Below are 22075 nucleotides of genomic sequence, written 5' to 3'. Positions count from 1 at the left end.
CAAGATCAAGAAAATATCTTAAGTTTTGTGCGCACCGAAACAATTGTTGTTCATCAGATAAATGAAAAACAATTTATAAATAAAATCTAATAATTTTATTCAAGTTGGTTGATGTACTAGTTCATCATAAATAATACACCTCGTTGTTATGAAAATGAAAGCTGTGAGAAATGGACATCGGATTGGTCTCCCTAATTTGAACAACAATTTGCTATTTTTCATGGGTATTCAGGAAAATTTCATTATTAAAAATAAAATCAACCTGAGGAAGAATGGGCGGTACACAGTTAGTTGTGATATTCCTTTTACCCAAACGTAGTTAGAGAGTCCCACCTTGAACATCAACCCAAATGTATCCGAGTATTATTCGCTATGAGCAGAGATACTCCTCTCGCTGGGCAGATCTCAACTATTGACTTATTAAGTGCAAGTTTTTTAATTCGAAAGAAACAAGTAACAGGATTGCATCTTCGACAAATAACAATGACTAGGAAGTACTTCAATTATTTTCTATAAAAAGGTACGATGACGGTCCTCAAATAGATATAGATATAATGTAGATGAAATTCGAAACAAGTTCATTCACGACAGCACTTCATACAGTATTATAACATGAGTTAATTCTCAACCTTCACAATTTTCTTTGAAAGCAACCAATGGCAAATTATGTATTATTATAGGACAATCTAAAGCCAATACATAACGAGTGAAGTGGCTGCGCTTGCTAATGAGATACGGCTGTGGAGCCAAGCTCTGCATTCGGGACACGGTGTGGGTTCGAACCCTATCGTCGGCTCTACTGAAAGCGGTTTTCTGTGATTTCCCAAATTCAGTTCCTGGCAAATGCCGGATAAATTCCTCTTCATAGGCCACAGATGTTTCCTTCCACCTGCTTGCCCAGTTTCATTCACCATCATTCATTTCATATTCATTAGCTCCTCCAATGAGTTCGGGGTCAGGAAGGGCATTCGTCCGAAAAACATGCCATATAATTTCATCCCACCTTATCTCCGACACCGTATCAGAAAACGGAACTAATGGTAGACGTACATTGATCAAGCCACTAAATTGCTTGAATCTTTGATATTCATTATCCAATACCAGAATGTTGCCACACATCGCACTATTTGACAATGATAAAATAGTTATTTTTACTTAAAAATGGCTGATCCTGTCATTCGTGAAATACCAGACTAATGAAAATTACCATCCTACAAACTACATGACAACATATCATATCGTTACGTGGCCATGTGACTGTCAGCCCTGTTGTAGGTCCCTTCGCTATTTCCTGGAAGGAATGAGTGGGTCAGGACGGTGACACCCCCCCCCCCCCAAACAGCCTGAGGACATGTAACGGCCTCTGCTTGTATTGTGGTTTTCGTGTGGTGTCTCCGTGGATTTTCTAAACCGCGAAATCGGAACGTTCCTATTCTGGCCGGACACCGAAGATACTAGAACTTCGTCAGCAGGTATATAACAGCAGGCTGGCCGTGAAGAGGACGATGTTGGAGTTGTATACAGTAGTGGAGTGCTGGAGTTCAGTGTTGTTCCCACTGTTCTTGACGGGTAATAGATATGTGTTGAGTAGTTCAGTGTGTGGAGCAGTCATGTGACTTAATTTTGCAAGTTATCGGTCTTGTCTGGAGTAGAGCCAAGTGAACTGCAGTAGTGTGTTTTCATAGTCAACAGACGTGTTTTCGAACCCAACTACAAATAACTGCTGGGTGAAGTGACTCGTGCGTACGAAGCGAAGTGAAAGTCAATCAAGATAACGCAAGGATCGCCATTTCCAGGTCAGTTCCAGCCAGCCGGAGACCCCTGTGAGGGCTAAAAGACTTTTGTAAAATGGCCACTAATTAGCGAAGTGTTCTCATTCATTTTGCAGTATAATTGTTTGTTTGTTTGTGTGTCTACTGATTGGATCATCTTAGATTAAAGTAATCCAGTAAAACAGCCAGTGTTTTCTTCGTAACAATGTTACATTCGTGTTGATGACTGATAGAGAACACCGTGCCTATACTTTACAGACTTGCCGCTAGGTGGGGCTTCATTCACTCCATCCATCCATGACCCGGTCGAATGACTGGAAACAGTCCGTGGATGTTTGAAATCTTACTTCAATACCGAAATATACTTAGAATATCCCATTACCGTCAGCTTCTACATCTAATGCATGCTTCTAAGATAAATTCCCTTACAATGAAACCGTCCTTCAGCACTCTACTATCTTTGCCACTAACCCTTTCTAATATATCACTTATTGCGTTATGAAATGTGTCTGTCATTCCTATTTGATCCTTCACAGAGAGACAGACTGCTCTATGGGAATCCTTACCTGATTTCCACAATTGTGAAATCTACACTTATAAGTACTTTATTTGTCTGCTGTATCTATAAGAAAATCTCCTCTTAATTGGAGATTAACATGTTTTAACGCTCCATTTCAGGTAGACGAACAGAGGGAAGTACTGTATCCGTGAGGATAAATAAAATTCCAGGCGAAGAAGAGAGTCGACAACCGTACCTAGGTAAGAGATGGGATATCATGAATAGCATAAAGAATATGAGTCGAGAGATATTAGAAACTTTGAAACATGAAAACTTGAATAACTAGTGATACTGCTACCACCAAATCGTCTGGCTCCCCAGCTGAATGGTCAGCGTATAGGGCCTCAGGTTCGATTCCTGGCAAATCCGAGAATTTTAACAGCGTATAATTAATTCCTATGGTTTGGGGCTAAGAGTTCTTTGTCATAATACACTTTTCTTCACCTACACACACCTCACCACAATACGAAACACCACAGAAACACTCAATAGTAAATATACCTCTCCACACATGGTTGTCGTCAGGAGGGGCATCTGGCCATAAAGCTGGGTCAAATCCACATCAAGTGTCGACCCGATAAATGTTGATAAAGGCCAGGAAGAATACTGCTGCTGCAAATTAATGTTGTCGTCTAAAACTAGCTTTTGTTGTACACAACTAGGCGAGAGCAGATTTGGTCTCCGCTCAATAGCAGTTTCAGGTAAATTAGTTCTCCTTCTCCAGAACAATTAAAACTGCACCCACAGTGTGATAAGTTATTTGAGGATTCTCTAGCCGAGAAGACAAAGTCTTGTTGGGTTCTCACATAAATACGGACGTGGATTCGATTCCCCGCCAGTAAGTCGAGAAATTTAGAAATGAGGCAAGTTCTTGCAGCGCTGGAGGTACATTCAATATACAACAGAAATGCTTACCTAGTTAATTCCTAGAAGGAAAGGTGGGTCGACACACTACTATGCTATTGGTTTTACGTCCCCTAGGTTGAACATAGGGCTAACTACTTAGTGGAATAGTGAACAAATTTTACCTACCATTTCTCCGTAAGTCATTATTGCCCATACTTAGATAACAAAAGATACTAACATTGTTAATTAATTCTATACTTCTGACAAGTTCTAGCATTATTATCTATGGGTAGTAGATTACAATATGTCGATTCTCCTTGATAGTCGATCGTACTGAAATCAAATACGTTCTACGCAATAATCTTTCTTACTTTCTTGATCTGCTTACACTCCAGGGTTGGTTTTTCTCTCGCACTCAGCGAGAGATCCCACCTCTACCGCCTCAAGGGCAGTGTCCTGGAGCATGAGACATTGGGTCGAGGGATACAACTGTGGAGAATGACCAGTACCTCACCCAGGCGGCCTCACCTGCTATGCTGAACAGGGGCCTAGGTGGGGGATGGGTAGATTCGAAGGGAAGGACAAGGAAGAGGGAAGGAAGCGGCCGTGGCCTTAAGTTAGGTACCATCCCGGCATTTGACTGGAGGAGAAGTGGAAAACCACGGAAAACCACTTCCAGGATGGCTGAAGTGGGAATCGAACCCACCTCTACTCAGTTGACCTCCCGAGGCTGAGTGGACGCCGTTCCAGCCCTCGTACCACTTTTCAAATGTCGTGGCAGAGCCAGGAATCGAACCCGGGCCTCCGGGGGTGGCAGCTAATCACACTAACCACTACACCACAGAGGCGGACCTACGCAATAGTCAATAAACCTAATTCGATTGCCTCCGGACTATGACGAGGTTCGATAATCATCTAAATAAAATGTGGTACATTCCTGTCTTCCTAATACTTATTTCTTTATTTGGTCTTCTTTGAACATACATAAATCCACTAGAATCCCAGGTATAGAATAATTATATTCCTTAAATTGTTACAATTCTCACTTTTTACTACCGTATACATTTTAATTACAAACAAGAGAAAGTCTATTGTAACGTTACCATCTGTAAGGGCAGTTGAAATGAAATGAAAGGGCGTATGGCTTTTAGTGTCGGGAGTGTCCAAGGACAAGTTTGGCTCGCCAGATGCAGGTCCTTTGATTGGACTTCCGTAGGAGACCTGCGCATCGTGATGAGGATGAATTGATGATGAAGACGGCACGTACACCCAACCCTCGTGCCAGCGAAATTAACCAATTATGGTTAAAATTCCCGACCTTGCTGGGTATTGAACCCGGAACCCCTGTGACCAAAGGCCAGGACGCTAACCATTTAGCCATGGAGCCGGAGAGGACAGTTGAGAAGTGTCTGTTCAATAGGTAGTCTATTCCAAGGGTGATATTTCCACTTATAAAAAAAGTAATCATTATTTCGTCCATAGGAGCCTCCGTGGCTCAGGCGGCAGTGCGCCGGCCTCTCACCACTGGGTTCCGTGGTTCAAATAAGATCACTCTATGTGAGATTTGTGCTGAACAAAGCAGAGGCGGGACAGGTCTGTCTCCGGGTACTCCGGGTTTCCCTGTCATATTTCATTCCAGCAACACTCTCCAATATCATTTCATTTCATCTGTCATTCAGAGGAGTGCGACAGGCTTCGGCAGCCGGCACACTTCCTGTCCTCGCCGCTAGACGGGGCTTCATTCATTTCATTCCTGACCCGGTCGAATGACTGGAAACAGGCTGCGGATTTTCATTTTCTGTATTTCGCCCATATGCATTACAGTAGTTGAGTATTTTCGATTGCTATGAGCAATCCAGAAGAGAAAGATTTAATTCCTACAAAGTTGTACCAAACCCGATCATGGGTACGTTCCCTATGCCTTTTATTTTACGTTTCTTGCGTTTTTCCCACAACTTTCTTAAGGTTGAAAAATGAAACGCCATATGACTTTTTGTGCTGAGAGTGCCCGAGGTCATGTTCGGCTCGCCAGGGGCAGGTTATTTGATTTCACGCCCGTAAGTGACCTGCGCGTCGTGTTGAGGATGAAATGATGGTGAAGACGACACATACACCCAGCCCCCGTGCTAGCGGAATTAACCAATGATAGTTAAAATTTCCGACTCTGCCGGGAATCGAACCCGGGACCCCTGAGACCAATGTTCAGCCCGTCAACCATTTAGCCATGGAGCCAGACACTTGAAGTATAAATAACACCTTTTCAACGAAAACTCCTCAGTTGAAATCATAAGTATAGAGGATACAAAGACACATAATATAATGGCGTATGGCCTCCAGAGAGGCCTGGTGCAGGTCTTTTTCTCGTAGACAGCCTATTAGGCGACCTGCATGTCTGTAAAGATGAGGGCCCTACCTAGGATGATTTCTGATGTAGAATACTCCACACATACCCAGCCCCCGAGCCATTGGAATTAACCAATTAAGGCTAAAATCCCCGACCCATCCGAGAATCGAACCCCGGACCCTCTGAATCGAAGGCCAGTACGCTGACCATTCAGCCAACGAGTCGGACATAAAAACAAAAACACCGTGGCACAAACAGTTCATTAAAGCCCTTGACCTACCAAGACATCTGCTGCCCAAACGGATGGTCAACAGGTATTGGAGTGCCACATGGTCAGGTAGACGACGTCCTCAGTCGTATTGCTTGGCAACAGTTGAGGATATTCATCATACGTCCATTGAAATATTCATTTCTAGTTTTCATTCTTTATATATGACGGGTAGGTATTGGAGGATAACAAGCCAAGAACATTATATACATTAACAGTAATATTATGCGTAACTATGAAAACATTATTCATTAAAATTGTTGTACCCAAATAGAATAGCGAATGTGTTTAGCATTATAAAGAGAGCATGGGATCACTTTTGAAATTAACTTACTTCTTACACTTTAAGTTTATTTACTGTTAAAGTCTGAACTTCATGCATACGGCACATGAAATAGCACATAGTAATATTTACAGCAAAATGCAGGCAGGTTCCACCAGATACGCTGCAGCAAGCTAGAATGACTCATCTCTATTCTGAACATTTCCTTCATTAATCGAATGGGCATACACAAGCTTGTGATATAGATAAAGTTATCTGTGTTGTTCATCGTAATGTCCCATAAGATTCGTATTATTAACGAAAAGAGGGAGAAGGAGAATAAAAATAATATTTAACCACTATTTTTCCAGACATTGTTATAAATAACAGCTAAAGGAGTGGCTATGGTTTGTACAGTGCAGTAACATTTTTTTAAATGACTGCAGTATTGAACTCCGCTCTACATAAATGGTACAATGTTTTGGAGATGGACCTCACTTACTGCCTCTTACTGCATTGTGCGGGGAAGTCCAGTCGTTCTTCGAGTCGAACGTGCTCAGTTGTTTGTTTGAATGGGTTTGTCATAATGCTGACAATATGTGCAGTGTCCTTCATTCGTTGTAGCCGTTTGCCATATAAAAATCGCATGTATTTCTTCATATCCAAGTATGCTTTCTTTGTCATGGTGAAAAGTGTCTTTTGAGACTTAAGGAAGTTAACCCTTTACTACGAATGCCTTAAGGGTATAAAAATAAAAATGAAAGTTTCGTAGCTAGATTCAAACTCTGAATCCGTCGGAAAAATCACATGCTGGCTGCGATCAGTACCATGAAGCCACTCCAGGTGACGAAGGTTACGTCTCGTGCCGGTATCTCTGTACTAATGGAATGATCTACGCTATCGCTTCGAAACTGATCTTGTATGTTACAAGTTCTGAACTCGAATGTACAGACAGGTTTACCTTGCTGGAAACACCACAGCGTGCTAAAGAATCATTTCTCTCTAAAGTCCAGATAGTTGCAACCATTACCTACAAGTATAGCATGTACCTATTACTTGGTTAAATGAGTCCACCATTATGTTTTAGGTGGTTTTCCCAATGAATTTGTCCGTAGTCGTGCTTACGTGGCGATAATTATTATATATGTTTATTATAACTCACTTAGAAGAATATCTGAGACTTCAGAAAAGTGAAGTCTTCGTAAAAGATGCCTAGAAGAATGCGAAATACAAAATTTAATAAGGCATGACTCAATAATATTTCGAACCCTCACAGCAGCTTAACCAGGTACATCTAACATACCTAATTCCGCGCAGCTACTTAACTGCTTGAACACCGAGCTCTTACAACACCTATTCAACGAGGAGAGCGAAAGTTCTCGCTTCGTAAAGTTACTGACGTGTTACAACAGCCTTATGGTCCAGTTCTATGACTTTATTGAACGCTATAACAGTAGTAATTACATGGCGTAAGCTATCACATCAGCTGTACAGCATTTGCGTGCCATAGATTATAAAATACTGTGAAAAACTTGTTTCTATCAATATCGATGTGAAGAGACTGTGCAAAATGGCGATGAAATGACATGTCTGTAATTGGTCTTAACCTATCACGTTTTCTATGAAACCGTGAACACCCTGTTCTTTCAAAAGAAAATGGCCTCTTGAACAAATCAGGTGCGCAATTCTCCACCGACAGCTAAAAGAGTGGCTATGGTTTGTACAGTACAGTAACGTTTCGTAAAATATACTGGAGTATTGGACTCCACTCTACATAAAATAGTACAGTGTTTATGAGATGGGCCTCACCTACTGCCTCTTGTACCGTTTTTGCATTGTGAGGGGAAGTCTGGCCGCCTCTGTGGTGTAGTGGTTAGTGTGATTAGCTGCCACCCCTGGAGGCCTGGGTTCGATTCCAGGCTCTGCCACGAAATTTGAAAAGTGGTACGAGGGCTGGAACGGGGTCCACTCAGCCTCGGGAGGTCAAGTGAGTAGAGGTGGGTTCGATTCCCTCCTCAGCCATCCTGGAAGTGGTTTTCCGTAGTTTCCCAATTCTCCTCCAGGAAAATGTCGGGATGGTACCTAACTTAAGGCCACGGCCGCTTCCTTCCCTCTTCCTTGTCTATCCCTTCCAAACTTCCCATCCCACACAAGGCCCCTGTTCAGCATAGCAGGTGAGGCCGCCTGGGCGAGGTGCTGGTCATCCTCCCCAGTTGTATCCCCCGACCCAGAGTCTGAAGCTCCAGGACACTGCCCTTGAGGCGGTAGAGGTGGGATCCCTGGCTGATTCTGAGGGAAAAACTGACCCTGGAAGGTAAACAGATTACGAACGAACTAACGAGGGGAAGTCTGTATCGGACTATCTGGACATAAAATTGCTGTAAGATGTCGCGCAAGATAGGACTAGGAGACATTTAATTCCTAGCTAGTTGAATATGTTTCGGATAAAATAGCGGTAGCTGTACCACCCGGTATATTGTATTCCTTACTCGACTTAAAATCGGATAGTAACAGAAGGTAACCATGAACAATGCTCTCCCTATCCAGTTTATAGCCATTCGAGAGTAGATGCCACTCTAATAAATTGTGTGGCAATAAACGACAAGTTAAAAAAACTCGTAAATAAAATCATTCTTGATATAGTTGTGAAAATAACATAGGTGTACAAACAATAATACCCTAATTAAAATGTCGATTTTTGGATAAACTTTACTGCTTTACGATTCGGAATGTACATTACAAACAAGAACATGCCACTTGTTTACCACTAGGACATTTTATTGAAAGTTCCCGCAAGGAAGTAATATTGTCTGTTACATATAATCGCCTAGCGGCCGTCCTTGACGCTCCTTTCCCTTCCACCGAGCTCGATAGCTGCGGCCAGTATCTAGTATTCGGGAGATAGTAGGTTCGAACCCCACTGTCGGCAGCCCTGAAAATGGTTTTCCGTGGTTACCCATTTTCACACCAGGCAAAAGCTGGGGCTGTACCTTAATTAAGGCCACGGTCGCTTCCTTCTCACTCCTAGCCCTTTCCAGTCCCAACGTCGCCATAAGACCTGTATGTGTCAGCGCAACGTAAAGCAACTAGCGTTTCCCTTCCTTGGCTGGTGCTGCGCCCTTGCGGAATGCTCCATTAGAGTTGTGGTGTCGGAACATACCTACAGTACCATTATGAAATTCGATCTAAATATTTTGTAAAAATTGAACCTATGTGAAAAATATACATTTCAAAATTGTTTGCATCTCTTAAATTGATTTTGTGTGGCATTTTTCCAATTAACTCAATGATGATGCCACTTCAGAATGGTAAAACAGGACTAGAATCTGAAGTACCATTTTAATCAAGATTGCCTGTTTGTTGTACACTTCCTAACACAAAATATGATTGGCTGAAAATTCCAAGTCCTCTAATACAAGCACGACCAAAGAAAAGGTGTACACAGCATTTTCTTGGGTTTTTTTTTTTGCTAGGGGCTTTACGTCGCACCGACACAGATAGGTCTTATGGCGACGATGGGATGGGAAAGGCCTAGGAGTTGGAAGGAAGCGGCCGTGGCCTTAATTAAGGTACAGACCCAGCATTTTCCTGGTGTGAAATGGGAAACCACGGAAAACCATTTTCAGGGCTGCCGATAGTGGGATTCGAACCTACTATCTCCCGGATGCAAGCTCTTGGGTTGTTAATACAAGGAAATTTATTTGCACTTTACCAATAAAGAGTGCGCGTCTGTGCTCTTAGAATGAGTTTAAATAATAGCATTAGTTACGACTTGCTCTAAATACTGTTTGCCACTATTCTAACATGGTAGACCTATGTTCGTTTGCTGACAAAATCTGTATTAGACAAATGCATATTAGAGAGTAAAACTATAAATATTTAATTAGCATGGGACGAAGTTTACACATTTTGACGCCCATTCCTCTGTACAACTCTCCGCTCAGGTTTGTGTCAGGAACTGCACAAAGAAGTAAATAAGATTCCTCAGTCGTGTTACCAATAGGCTCTTAATGGTTAAAAACATATCCCTAAAATGATTCATAACACAGATACAGTCCATCATGGTAATCTCTTCCATCAGGTGCTGCTTGTTGCTGCTTAGTTCTGAAGTGCACTAAAGGAACGCTCCAATAGTGTCATTCGTTTCCTCTTGTCAAGGACTATTTCTTACTCCCCAGCCCTGAAGTGCATTGGGTGTACAATCTAGTAACGGTATTCAGGTTGTGCTCAGGCCTCAAGTATGCTAATTGAAGTCTCCAGTAATGACATTCTCGCTCGTCAGGGACCAGCTCTTACACCCCAACCCTGAGGAGGTGCGCTCTGGTAATGGTACTATCACACTTCAACGGACAATGTTTTATTCCACCCCCCCCCCCAATCAGCCCTTAATCTACAGATTAGGTACATTCCATTGTAGTACACTTACTATTTATAGGCCTATACAGTATATATCGACGGCCTAGTTCTAATACCACGTATCTGGCAATGCTGTTTCTATCCTTTATTTCACTTAAGACTGGTCATGCCTCCCAGCCTCATGTTGATATGCAGTCCATCAGAACAATTTTCGTTGTGATAATTTTCCTATGCTATTCTCTAAAGGAAAATTAACCTTACCGTACTGTAGGAATGCCATTTATATGACGGTCTATTTTCCTTTACACGTAAGCGTAGGAAAATGAACACAATGAATATTGTTCTGATGGACTGCATATCCACATGTGGCTGGGAGGCGTGACCAGTCTTAAGGATAATAATGGATAGGAACAGCATTGCCTGATCCTTGTTAATAGAACCAGGCCGTCGATATTCTGCCTTTGCTAGTATGTTATTCCTCCAGGAGAAGTGTTATCCTCCTATCGCATTACTTATATCAGTCAACATCCTCTAGAAGTTTATCTGCTTCTCAGTACTCCTTGATGTCCTTAAATTCCTTTCACATACATACTCTGACACCCAACTAATCATTTCCCTGCATTTCTCACTAATTTTCTTCTCTTATACTCATCTTCAGATCAAGTTTACTCTAGAGTAATATAACGTCCATATGAACGGGTTGTTGATAGCAAAACGGTCCGAATCGTCAAAAAAAGTACCTGAGAGCTTCCTGAAGGATTAACAAAAGTGAATAACATTTACGTTATTGTGTGTTACCAACATTCTACCCTACCCTAACAAATGGCGGGATGAATGATAATTATCCATCAACAACGGTGTGTGTTTAATGACATAACAACTACTACAAGAAACACTAAGTCCAGTGAATATACTACACAGGCCTGTACTAGCTCCTAGAAACTAAGCAAATACTGTTGGGAGATCAGAAGAATGCACATGCCCGGTGAGGGACGGGGCGAAGTGGTTTTCACCAGCACAGCCAGTGACGCAATGCTTACCATAGCAACTCCGCTACTATCCAGGCGACTTTATATTATCTTCTACTGGCACCTCTTCGCTCTTGTCAGTTGTAATCCAGCAAACTGCAAAGCGTGAGTCAATGTTTTCGTGTAGCAGATAAGAGCCGATCTGTCTGGGAAGAACAGGAAGTTCGTGCTTGCAGGCCACATTCTTCATTCTTGCATTCTTCTCATCTCTACACAGTATACAGCTATTCTATCTCACAACATGGCGAATATTGGACCTTGGCGAAGAAAACCTAAGCCAGCCAATCCAACACAGACTTAACAATCCATCACGTAAATGTGAAAGGTCAACGCCTAACTATCCATGGCAGGACCAGTGCAAAGATCTCCTTGCTTCTTGTCCGGTTAAAAATGCGATGTGAACCATGACATGCACCGTCTATCATTAAATCTTTTGCCATTGTTTCCCCATGATATCACCGAGCAAATACTAGTGATCGGATTTAGGTAAGGGGAGAGCGAGACACCAAACTTAAACCAAATAATATTGTTTGACCTAGTTCTTGGCGAGCTTCATAAGCTACCTTTGTCCATTGCGAGTGTAGGCCAAGTTTGGAAATTCCAGATGGTAGTCTTCCGTCCCTTTAGCGAAGTGTGTGACGGGTGGCTGTTTGTTCTCCCCACAAGCCTCACAGAACAGTCCTGTAGCCCAATAACACCACAGGAAAGCTCTCGAGGCATGTTTCCCTCCGTCTCTGTGAATGAAGATGGTTTTGTTAAACCGATTCCAGTTTTGGACAAATGAGTAATGGCATTTATGTAACCATTCTTTTAGAAGCCAGTGATAAATTTAAAAGAAATTTAGTCATGGTTGAAAAGTTCTACTCTGTATCTTGAAAATATTCCCAATGTGCATTCGCAACATTTTCATTAATACGCATGTACAAGCATGCATGCTTACGTCTTCGTAACATGGTGGCAAGACCTTCATTACTAGGCGTATATAGAGGGTCGGAACCGTACAGACGTATCTCCTAAACGGCATTTTCCTGTTTATTTAACGTATCTGCTAAGTGAAATATCGATGGCTTACTTCTAAAACCTCGTATGTTCCAATGCTCTTCCTACCATTTATATCCAGCTAGACTGGTCACGCCTACCAGCCACATATTTATATGCAGTCCATCAGAATAATTTTCGTTGTGTTCATTTTCCTATGATAATGTGTAAAGGAAAGTGTATCTTGTCCGCCTCTGTGGTGTAGTGATTAGTGTGATTAGCTGTCACCTCTTGAGGCCCGGGCTCGATTCCCGGCTCTGCCACGAAATTTGAAAAGTGGTACGAGAGCTGGAACGGGGTTCACACAGCCTCGGGAGGTCAAATGAGTAGAGGTGGGTTCGATTCCCACCTCAGCCATCCTGGAAGTGGTTTTCCATGGTTTCCCACTTCTCCTCCAGGCAAATATTGGGATGGTACCTAACTTAAGGCCACGGCCGCCTCCTTCCCTCTTAATTGTTTATCCCTTCCAATCTTCCCATCCCCCGCCAAGGCCCGTGTTCAGTATAGCAGGTGAGACCGCCTGGGCGAAGTGCTGGTCATCCTCCCCAGTTGTATCCCCCTACCCGGTGTCTGAAGCCCAGTGGTAGAGACGGGATCCCTCGCTGAGTCCGAGGGAAAAAGCAACCCGGGAGGGTAAGCAGATTAAGAAAGAAAGGAAGAAGGAAAATGGACCTTACCATACCGTATTGTAGTGATGTTGTTTGGTTGGCGAATTTACGCACTCCTACTGTATAATGTATTTAAGTTTCATTTTCTTTTACACACTAGCATAGGGAAATGAACACAACGAACATTGTTCTGATGGACTGCATATCTGTAGACTACGTGGCTGGGAGGCGTGACCATTATTAAGGAAAATAATTGATACGAAGAGCATTGAGATATACGAGGTTTTAGAAGTAAGCCATCGATATGCTCCACTCAATGCCAGAGAAACGTATCTGAAAGCGACCTCAGAGACATTTTTCCGTTTTCCATATCTCCAAAAGGAAACTTGCTTTAAGCGACAGAGAAACTTATCTCCTTTCAGACTCATTCGGAGGAGAAAAGCGTATTTAAAAAATGTGCACCATGTTCCTTCACACTGTACACGCTCTGGATTTACAACGCGATGAAATATTTTTCTGTAATAGAATGTGATCCTGTTCATGGTCACACTGAGCAAAATTTTACAGGCTGATGTAAACTGCACAAAGAAAAACGTGCTAGAAGTGAATCGAAAGGACTTCCTTTATTTTTTTCTTTGCAGAAATGAAATTCTTACGCAAATATGAAAATTGTTCTAGACTGAAATGAAATGGCGTATGGCTTTTAGTGCAGGGATGTGTCCGAAGACTTCGGCTCGCCAGGTGCAGGTCCATAGGCGGCCTGCGCGTCGTGATGAGGATGAAAATGATTATGAAGACGACAAATACACCCAGTCCCCGTGCCAGGGGAGTAAACTAATTATGGTTAAAATTCCCGACCCTGCCGGGGATCGAACCCGGGACCCCTGTGACCAAAGGTCAGCACGCTAACCATTTAACCATGGAGCCGGACTGTTCTAGACTGGATACATGTCTCTTTTTGCTACTGTTTTTACGTCTCACTTACCCAGGCATGTCTTATAGCTAAGGTGGGACAGGACAGGACTAGATCTGAGGAAGAAGCAACCATGGTTTTAATTAAATTATATCTCCAGCATTCTCCTGTGGTGAAAATGGGAAACCACGGAAAACCACCTTCAGGGCTGCCAAGAGTGCAGCTCGAACCCACGATCTCCTCAGTGCAAACTAACAGCTAAACATTCCGTATCGCGTAGCCAACTTACTCAGTACTAGATAATTTAATTTAAGAAAAGACACAACACATTCTTCTTCTTTTTCTACCGCTTTCACCACACCTGTAAGGTCGCGGGTGCGATCTGTGTCGCACATGTGGAATTGGCCCTGTTTTACGGCCGGATGCCCTTCCTGACGCCAACCTTATATTGGAGGGATGTAATCACTATTGCGTGTTCTTGTGGAGGTTGGTAGTGTAGTGCGTTGTCTGAATATGAAGAGGAAAGTGTTGGCACAAAGACAAACACCCAGTCCCCGGGCCAGAAGAATTAATCAGAGACGAATAATATCCCCGACCCGGCCGGGAATCGAACCTGGGACCATCCGAACCGAAGGCCTCAACGCTCACCATTCAGCCAATGAGTCGGACAAACGACACAAAACAATATCTAAATATAATATATGCTTTGAGAAACAAAACAGCCTATAACATAACAGGTAACAGTGGAGAAATCAAGAAGAAAGAAACATATTTCATGCTATAACACAAAAGGCAGCTATAATGTACATGAAGATACAATTCGGTGTGAAGCTGGAATACGCAAACATATAATCCATGAAGTTCAGAAGAGTAAGAAGAAGAAGAAGAAGAAGAAGAAGAAGAAGAATCTGTGCTAAAAGTGCAAGCTTATGTGGATTAATTCAACGTTTGAATAACGTTGTGTTTACAGTTAACACTGTCGCCCCTGACACTTCAATTTCTTGAGCTCGTCAAGTACTCCCTTCGTAGTCCTTTCCTGCTTCTCTCGTCGTCTACCACCGAATCCATTGCTCTGACATAATCTCACCATCTAACATTATTTTCATCTTCTTCTTAGTCCGTTTACCCTCCAGGGTTGGTTTTTCCCTCAGACTCAGGGAGGGATCCCACCTCTACCGCCTCAAGGGCCAGTGTCCTGGGACTTGAGACGTTGGATCGTGGATACAACTGGGGAGGAGGACCAGTACCTCGCCCAGGCGGCCTCACCCACTATGCTGAACAGGGGCCTTGTGAGGGGATGGGAAGACTGGAAGGGATAGACAAGGAAGAGGGAAGGAAGCGGCCGTGGCCTTAAGTTAGGTACCATCCCGGCATTTGCCTGGAGGAGAAGTGGGAAACCACGGAAAACCACTTCCAGGTTGGCTAATGTGGGAATCGAACCCACCTCTACTCAGTTGACCTCCCGAGGCTGAGTGGACCCCGTTCCAGCCCTCGTATCACTTTTCAAAAATGTCGTGACAGAGCCGGGAATCGAACCTGGGCCTCCCGGGGTGGCAGCTAATGACACTAACCACTACACCACAGAGGCGGACTTTTCTAACTTTACTTAAACATTTTCATTATTATTAGCCTAACTGTCGTTATAACCATCTATCCGTATCTGCAAACATGCTCGCTACCTTCATCTCCGTTACGTCCAGTTTAACGACTTTTCTGGCGAGAACAAGAGTTAACGGTGCACTATATATTGGTAAGATCTAGAACAAATTAGTCACTATCAATGACCTGTCTCCGTCTCATCCTTGGCTTTGACAATATGAAAGTGACTGTGGTACGAACGACGCTAGTAGTGTAATTCCTTATGCAGCCATTCCCTATTACAGTATAAGTGTCGTGAAACACTCATAGCCGGGCATTTGAGGCGCGGGCCTTCTGACCCCAACGTGGCAGGTTTGATCCTGGCTCAGTCCGGTGGTATTTGAAGGTGCTCAAATACGTCAGCCTCGTGTCGGTAAATTTACTGTCACGTAAAAGAACTCCTGCGTGACCGAATTCCGACACCTCGGCGTTTCCGAAAACCGGAAAAAGTAGTTAGTGGGGCGTAAAGCAAATAACATTATTTTTATTATTAAAAACTCATACAGTCGACTGGTGCCTTAATTTCTGTAGGCCTTGTGGACTGATATGTACTGTAATGGCAACTTCTGGCACAGTGAGGAATGCAAACGGGAAACTACTTCACTCTATATTTCCTTAGTATGCCTCTTCAGTGACGCCTAGGCCATCTATGACAGCTGATGTCGGAGCTGTTGAAGACCCAGACGGGTTTCGGAAGAGTACTTACATACTGTACATATACCGTAGTAGAGTCATTAAGTTCGTAGGCTGACCGTCTAGTGTCACTGTGCTGCACTCTAGCGGAGAGTTTGCACCACAGAATGTTGCGGGGACAGTTCTTCGCCAGTCCCAGCAAGAGGTAGTTTCGTGCATACAGTATAAGCAGAACTACGGTCTCTGTTGGGAAGGGTAGTTGATTGTCAGCAGTAAAACTTGAGAATGTCGTAGTTTGAGCAACAGGAAAACTTCAAGTTCTGTCAAAAATTAGGCAGATCCGCTAGGGAAACCTTAGAGATGATTAAGTCGAAATCGCCCGGATCACCACGACAGGAAAAAAGATGTGAAACGGCAGATCGAAAGACTCAAAAACTATGTGATCCTTGAACTGTTAGTGCCAGTCCACGAACATATTCACAGTAGTACGTACATAGGTGCATACTGTGTTGCCTACACTGCAAGCGCCAGTCCAAGAAATTATTGACTGTAGTACACGAGTGTATGTCGTATTGCCTACACTGTAGGCGCCAGTCCATAAACTTATTGGCTGTAGTAGTACATAGATACATACTGTTACAAATAAAACACTGTTTTATTGATCTCATTTAATTTACGGTGACCCAATCAGTGCACACACATATACACAACACGCATCTATACTTGAAAATGAATGGCGACATTTCACTAATTAGTGGCTATTTACAGAGTGTTTCGTTCTCACAACTGATCTCCAGTCTGGCAGTCTTTACCTGGAATGGGTAACACTCCCGTAATATTAATTGTCAGCCGGGTTGATTAGCTCGGATGGTAGACCGCTGGTCTTCTGAGCCCAACTTGAGAGGTTCGATCCTGGCTCACTCCTGTGGTATTTGAAGGTGCTCAAATACGTCAGACTCTTGTCGGTGGATTTACTGGCACTCATGCTGGACAAAATTCCAGTACCTCGGCGTCTACGAAAACCGCGTAAGTAAATAGTGAGACAAAAATCAGAAACATTATTATTAATGGACAGAACTCTGCTTTCACTTCGCTACGAACGCACCAGTATCTCGTTCATCAGTTCCCTTCGTTGGGATATAACACAACTGTGTTAACTATCATGCAGCAAGACGAGAACACTCGGCTCGACTCCAGACAAGGCCGATAACTCAAACATTCACAGGACTGTTGTACATACACTCGGCTCGACTCTAGACGAGGCCGATAACTCTCGCAATCAAAATGACTGCTCCGCACACTGAACTACTCAACAGGTATAATTCGAAAATAACACAGCACAAACAACAAGGACAACACCTCAACATTACTCTCCGACATACTATTCCAATTCACTAAACAACGACAACTCTCTAACACCGTTCGACCAAGACGGCATTCTCTCAACACTCTGACACTGATACTCTCTCACACGCGGCTAGCCTCCTATTATATCTCTGATAATGGCGTACTAGAATCTTTGGGGATAGTTACTGCTGTTCGTATTGCCCAAAACGCTAACATTTATATGTCTCTATGGTGATTTCTGGCATGCACGTACTTTTAATTTGCTTTAATGCAAGACGTGAAAATGCTAATTGAGATAGTATTGCTCTGAACAGTCGACATATTTTCCCCAATATTACCTACTTGCATGCTTTTCAATATGTAAACTTCAGTAAGTAACTATGAGCAGCACTGGTGAAATATTATAGCCTTAGACCTACTTGACTCCTGTAACTACTCGGTACCGAGAAATAATTTTACCGTTAACTCTCACTGCAGCCTTGTTATCGACACTTATTTTTAACTGTTCGTTATCGACTGTCTTTGATACCAAAATCCCTCAGTCACTGAACAACTTTTCCCTTGGTATTTAGTCATTCGCCTTCTGTAGATCAACATAATGGTAACACAACTACATTACCAGCTTCCTTCACTGTATTTCTCCATCTATGTGACATAGCACACGGTGTGCTTAATTTGGTCTATGAGCACTACACTCATATCGTGGGTTTACAAGCAAAACACATTAAGTCAGTTTTTTTAGTAGGTGACATATTCACACTACCCTATGAGATTACTTCCACTCTATTCAGTGGCGATATCCATTACGCCGTACGAGGTCATTTCATTTACTTGCTAAGTCTAAAGGGTAAAAATAAATAAAATACGTTAAGTTACTCAGTGTGCTTAATCGGATTTTAGTTGGACTTTTGTGATTTTCCTGCAAACGTTTATTGTTCGCTGTGACATCATTATTCCTTACCCTCCGGGCTTCCGAGGTCTGAATTGGCTTGGTGCAGTGCGACATTTGTTTTGTTTGAAGGTGTTTAATCATTGTTGGTAATTGTTGTGTTGTTGTTGTCGTTGCCGTCGTCAAATATTGGTGAATTTTCATGTCATTCGTATCCATTAATAGAAACTTAATCTGAATTTTAAAATGTAAATCGCTTTCAGAATAATCCTTGCTTTGGTCTTAAACTGCCCTAAGTGCTATATGTAGTGAAACTGTGAAAACTTTCAAAGCACTATTTTTCAGAAGTAAGATTTCGTTAGCCTAATTATAAAACCTCGTGTGTCACGATGCTGTTCCTATCCATTATTTCCCTTAATATTAGTCACGGCTCCTAGCCACATATGGATATGCAGTCCATCAGAAAAATTTTCGTTGGGTTGAATTCCTATGTCGACCATGTCAAGGAAAATGAACCTTGCCGTGCCGTACTGTAGGAATATATCGTCGTTGCCGGGACAAAACCTCCTATGTGATAATATTTTTGGAGATATACTGACCCGCAGCACATACACTATGAAGAGCGAGAATGCCTTGACAATATGCACACAATATTGCACATTAGATGACAGAACCTTACCGATCAAAGTTCTAAGCTATAATATTTCACATAGGAGGTTTTGTCCCGGCAGCGACGATATATTTGCCTGACGTACTTACGCTCTCCTATAGTATAATGTATTTAAGGTTCATTTTCCTTTACACATCTGCATAGGAAAAGGAACACAACGAAAATTGTGACTAAGAGGCATGACCAATCTTAAGGGAAATTATGATATGAAGAGCATCGGGAGATGCAAGGTTTTATAATTAGGCCATCGACTTTTGAATAATGTGTTTTGCCTGCAAACCCATGATATGGTGCTTTACCAGAAATGTTTTACAAGTCTGGCATTTTATCGCACTTTCACTGCACATACAAACATTACACTATTTCTACTCGTCAATTTGAGGGAAGATTCACTTTGAAAACTCTTCATTGCTTTTGTAGATTGGAAGTAAGCCGATTAAATTCAGTACATACAAATAAACATGGATTCCTGACAGAAGATAATCTAACCGTTCGGTGGAAAGTTCAAGAGAAACTATGGCAAGATTAATCATTTTTGTAACTGGCCATCGAGACACTTGGAGGGAGTGGAAGGTAAAGGTTTCTATTATCCACAACCTTGGCACTAAGTAAGATAGAGTGGTTATCTTTTTGCCTACTTGATTTACCCTGGCGTACACCTCCTTCAGTTGGGCTTAGTGACTCAGGCAGTAGGCCAAGATGGCGGTTCGATCTCGGCACAGACCGGTGGTATTTGAAGGTGCTCAAATGCACCAGGCTGGTGTTGGTAGATTTACCGACGCGTAAATGAAGTTCTATGGGGCAAAATTCTAGTACCCCGGCGTTTTGAAAAATCGTAAATGTAGTTAGTGTGATGTAAAATACGTTATGTACAGAGTGAATAAGGGCCACGTGAATTACTCGACTCGCTGACAGTCAATCAACTGCATGTCCTCGTGAATGGATCAGTATAATAAAATGGGCAACTTGTTTTCCTCCCCCTCTCCCCCCCCCGCATTACTAACTCGGGTGCTCTCAGTTTTATGCACTAGAGGTGAGCAACATTCTGGACTGAAGTGAGTCAGCTGAGTACGGTGTTCACTCATGACGATATTGTCCATTTCTTTACATTTTTACAAGTTTGTACTCTATCGAACAATAGACCTCACACGTACAAAATGTCACAGAACACTTTCTCCAAAAAGTACAGTTTGGTACTCCCGGTTCAATGATCTGACATTGCTCTTTCAACTGTTTTAAGTTTCTCCGCAAGAGAATGTTGTGAGACTGTACATAACCAACCTTGAGATCAACATTACATCATAAGTAGTAAAACATTCATTATAGTCAGAGCTCCCTCTGTGGAACAGTGGTAGAGGGTCGGTCGCCGGATCACAAAATCGTAGGTTCAAACCGCCAGAGGTAATTAGACTTCTGAAAGCCTGAAAGGAGTCCTTTCGGCACTCCATGTCGCACGATATCGATTTCTAGTGACACATTGGGTCTTTATGGATAACATCAATAAAAACTCAGTCATGTAAGAGAGATCTCGTTTACTTTGGTAGAGTATTATGGAACGTCGAAATTGAAACGCAAGCAGGCTAAATGGCGTCAAACTCGCGTATCTGAGTCAATAGACTATTAAGTTATTATTATTATTATTATTATTATTATTATTATTATTATTATTATTATTATTATTATTATTATTATTATTACAGGAAAGTAATAAAACGGTGCATAAACCTAGGTGGACTTTACCCTCAATTACTTTCAAATGGAGAATATGAGAAGTGGAGTTTCATAAAGAAGCAGAGATGAACGCAATAAGCCTTTTTGAGGTCCATTTTTTTTTACAATAGGGCTATAATTCTCATTATAGCACGCTGCGGCATTAATTTCTAGCGGACTGAGGACTCTCCACATAGTCGCATGTCTCAATATCCCGATTGTATCGTCGCTGTACCGGCAAGACCTCGTATCCCACAATGTCCTTTCAGTTCATTATTCTCCTTAGGACTGATCACGCCTCCGAGCCACGTATGGATATGCAGTCCATCAGAACTATTTGTGTTGTGTTCATTTTCGTATGCCAGTGTGTAAAGGAAAATGAACTGGGTTGACGCTATATGGGCGACCTGCACGTATGTGATGATGGGGCCCTGCATCTTATGAATATTCTAATAACGAAGAAGGCACACACATCCGGCCTCCGAGACATCGGAATTAACCAATGAAGGTTAAAATCCCCGACCCTGCTGAGAATCGAACACGGGATCTTCTGGGCCAAACTAGCACGCTAACAATTTCGTCATGGAGCCGGGCATATAAATGATGAAGTTGGTACATGGAGGTCGCTTCTGAGAGAAATGTGTCAGCATTTTCAGATTTTGGAATATCTAAATACCCATTCACCGAAGTATAAAGGAAAACAAATATGAAGACTATACATCTACCGTAAGTATTCACTGGAAGCTTTCTTTTCTGCACAGACCCAAGGTGTAGAGGTTAACATATCGTCGGCGAAGAAACAGTACCTTGTATTTTACAATGTTCTTCCAAGCCATTATTTTCCTTACGACCTGTCACGCCTCCCAGCCATACATGGATATGCAGTCCATCCAATGGTAGTATCTGCCTTTCACCCCGAGGCTCCACAGTTGATTTCCGGATCATCCAATGATTTTAATCCTGGACCACGAGGTTCCCTCAGCCCCATGAGGTCAACTGAGGAGCTGTCTAATATTGACAGTCACATAAATCTATAAGCTCTCATGACTCTTCTATTCCTTGTTAGGATAAACAAGGAAGTTTGTAGTCCTATGTAATATCGTGATCATAGCCGCTCGAAATAGCTTTTGCTTTGAATTTGAACCATGGGCATGTGATTTTTCCTTTTAAAATCCTAAATTCACTACCCGGGAC

Source organism: Anabrus simplex, chromosome 2 (genome assembly GCF_040414725.1).
Source record: "Anabrus simplex isolate iqAnaSimp1 chromosome 2, ASM4041472v1, whole genome shotgun sequence".
Taxonomy (NCBI): Eukaryota; Metazoa; Arthropoda; class Insecta; order Orthoptera; family Tettigoniidae; genus Anabrus; species Anabrus simplex.
Note: the sequence above shows the minus strand (reverse complement) of the source record.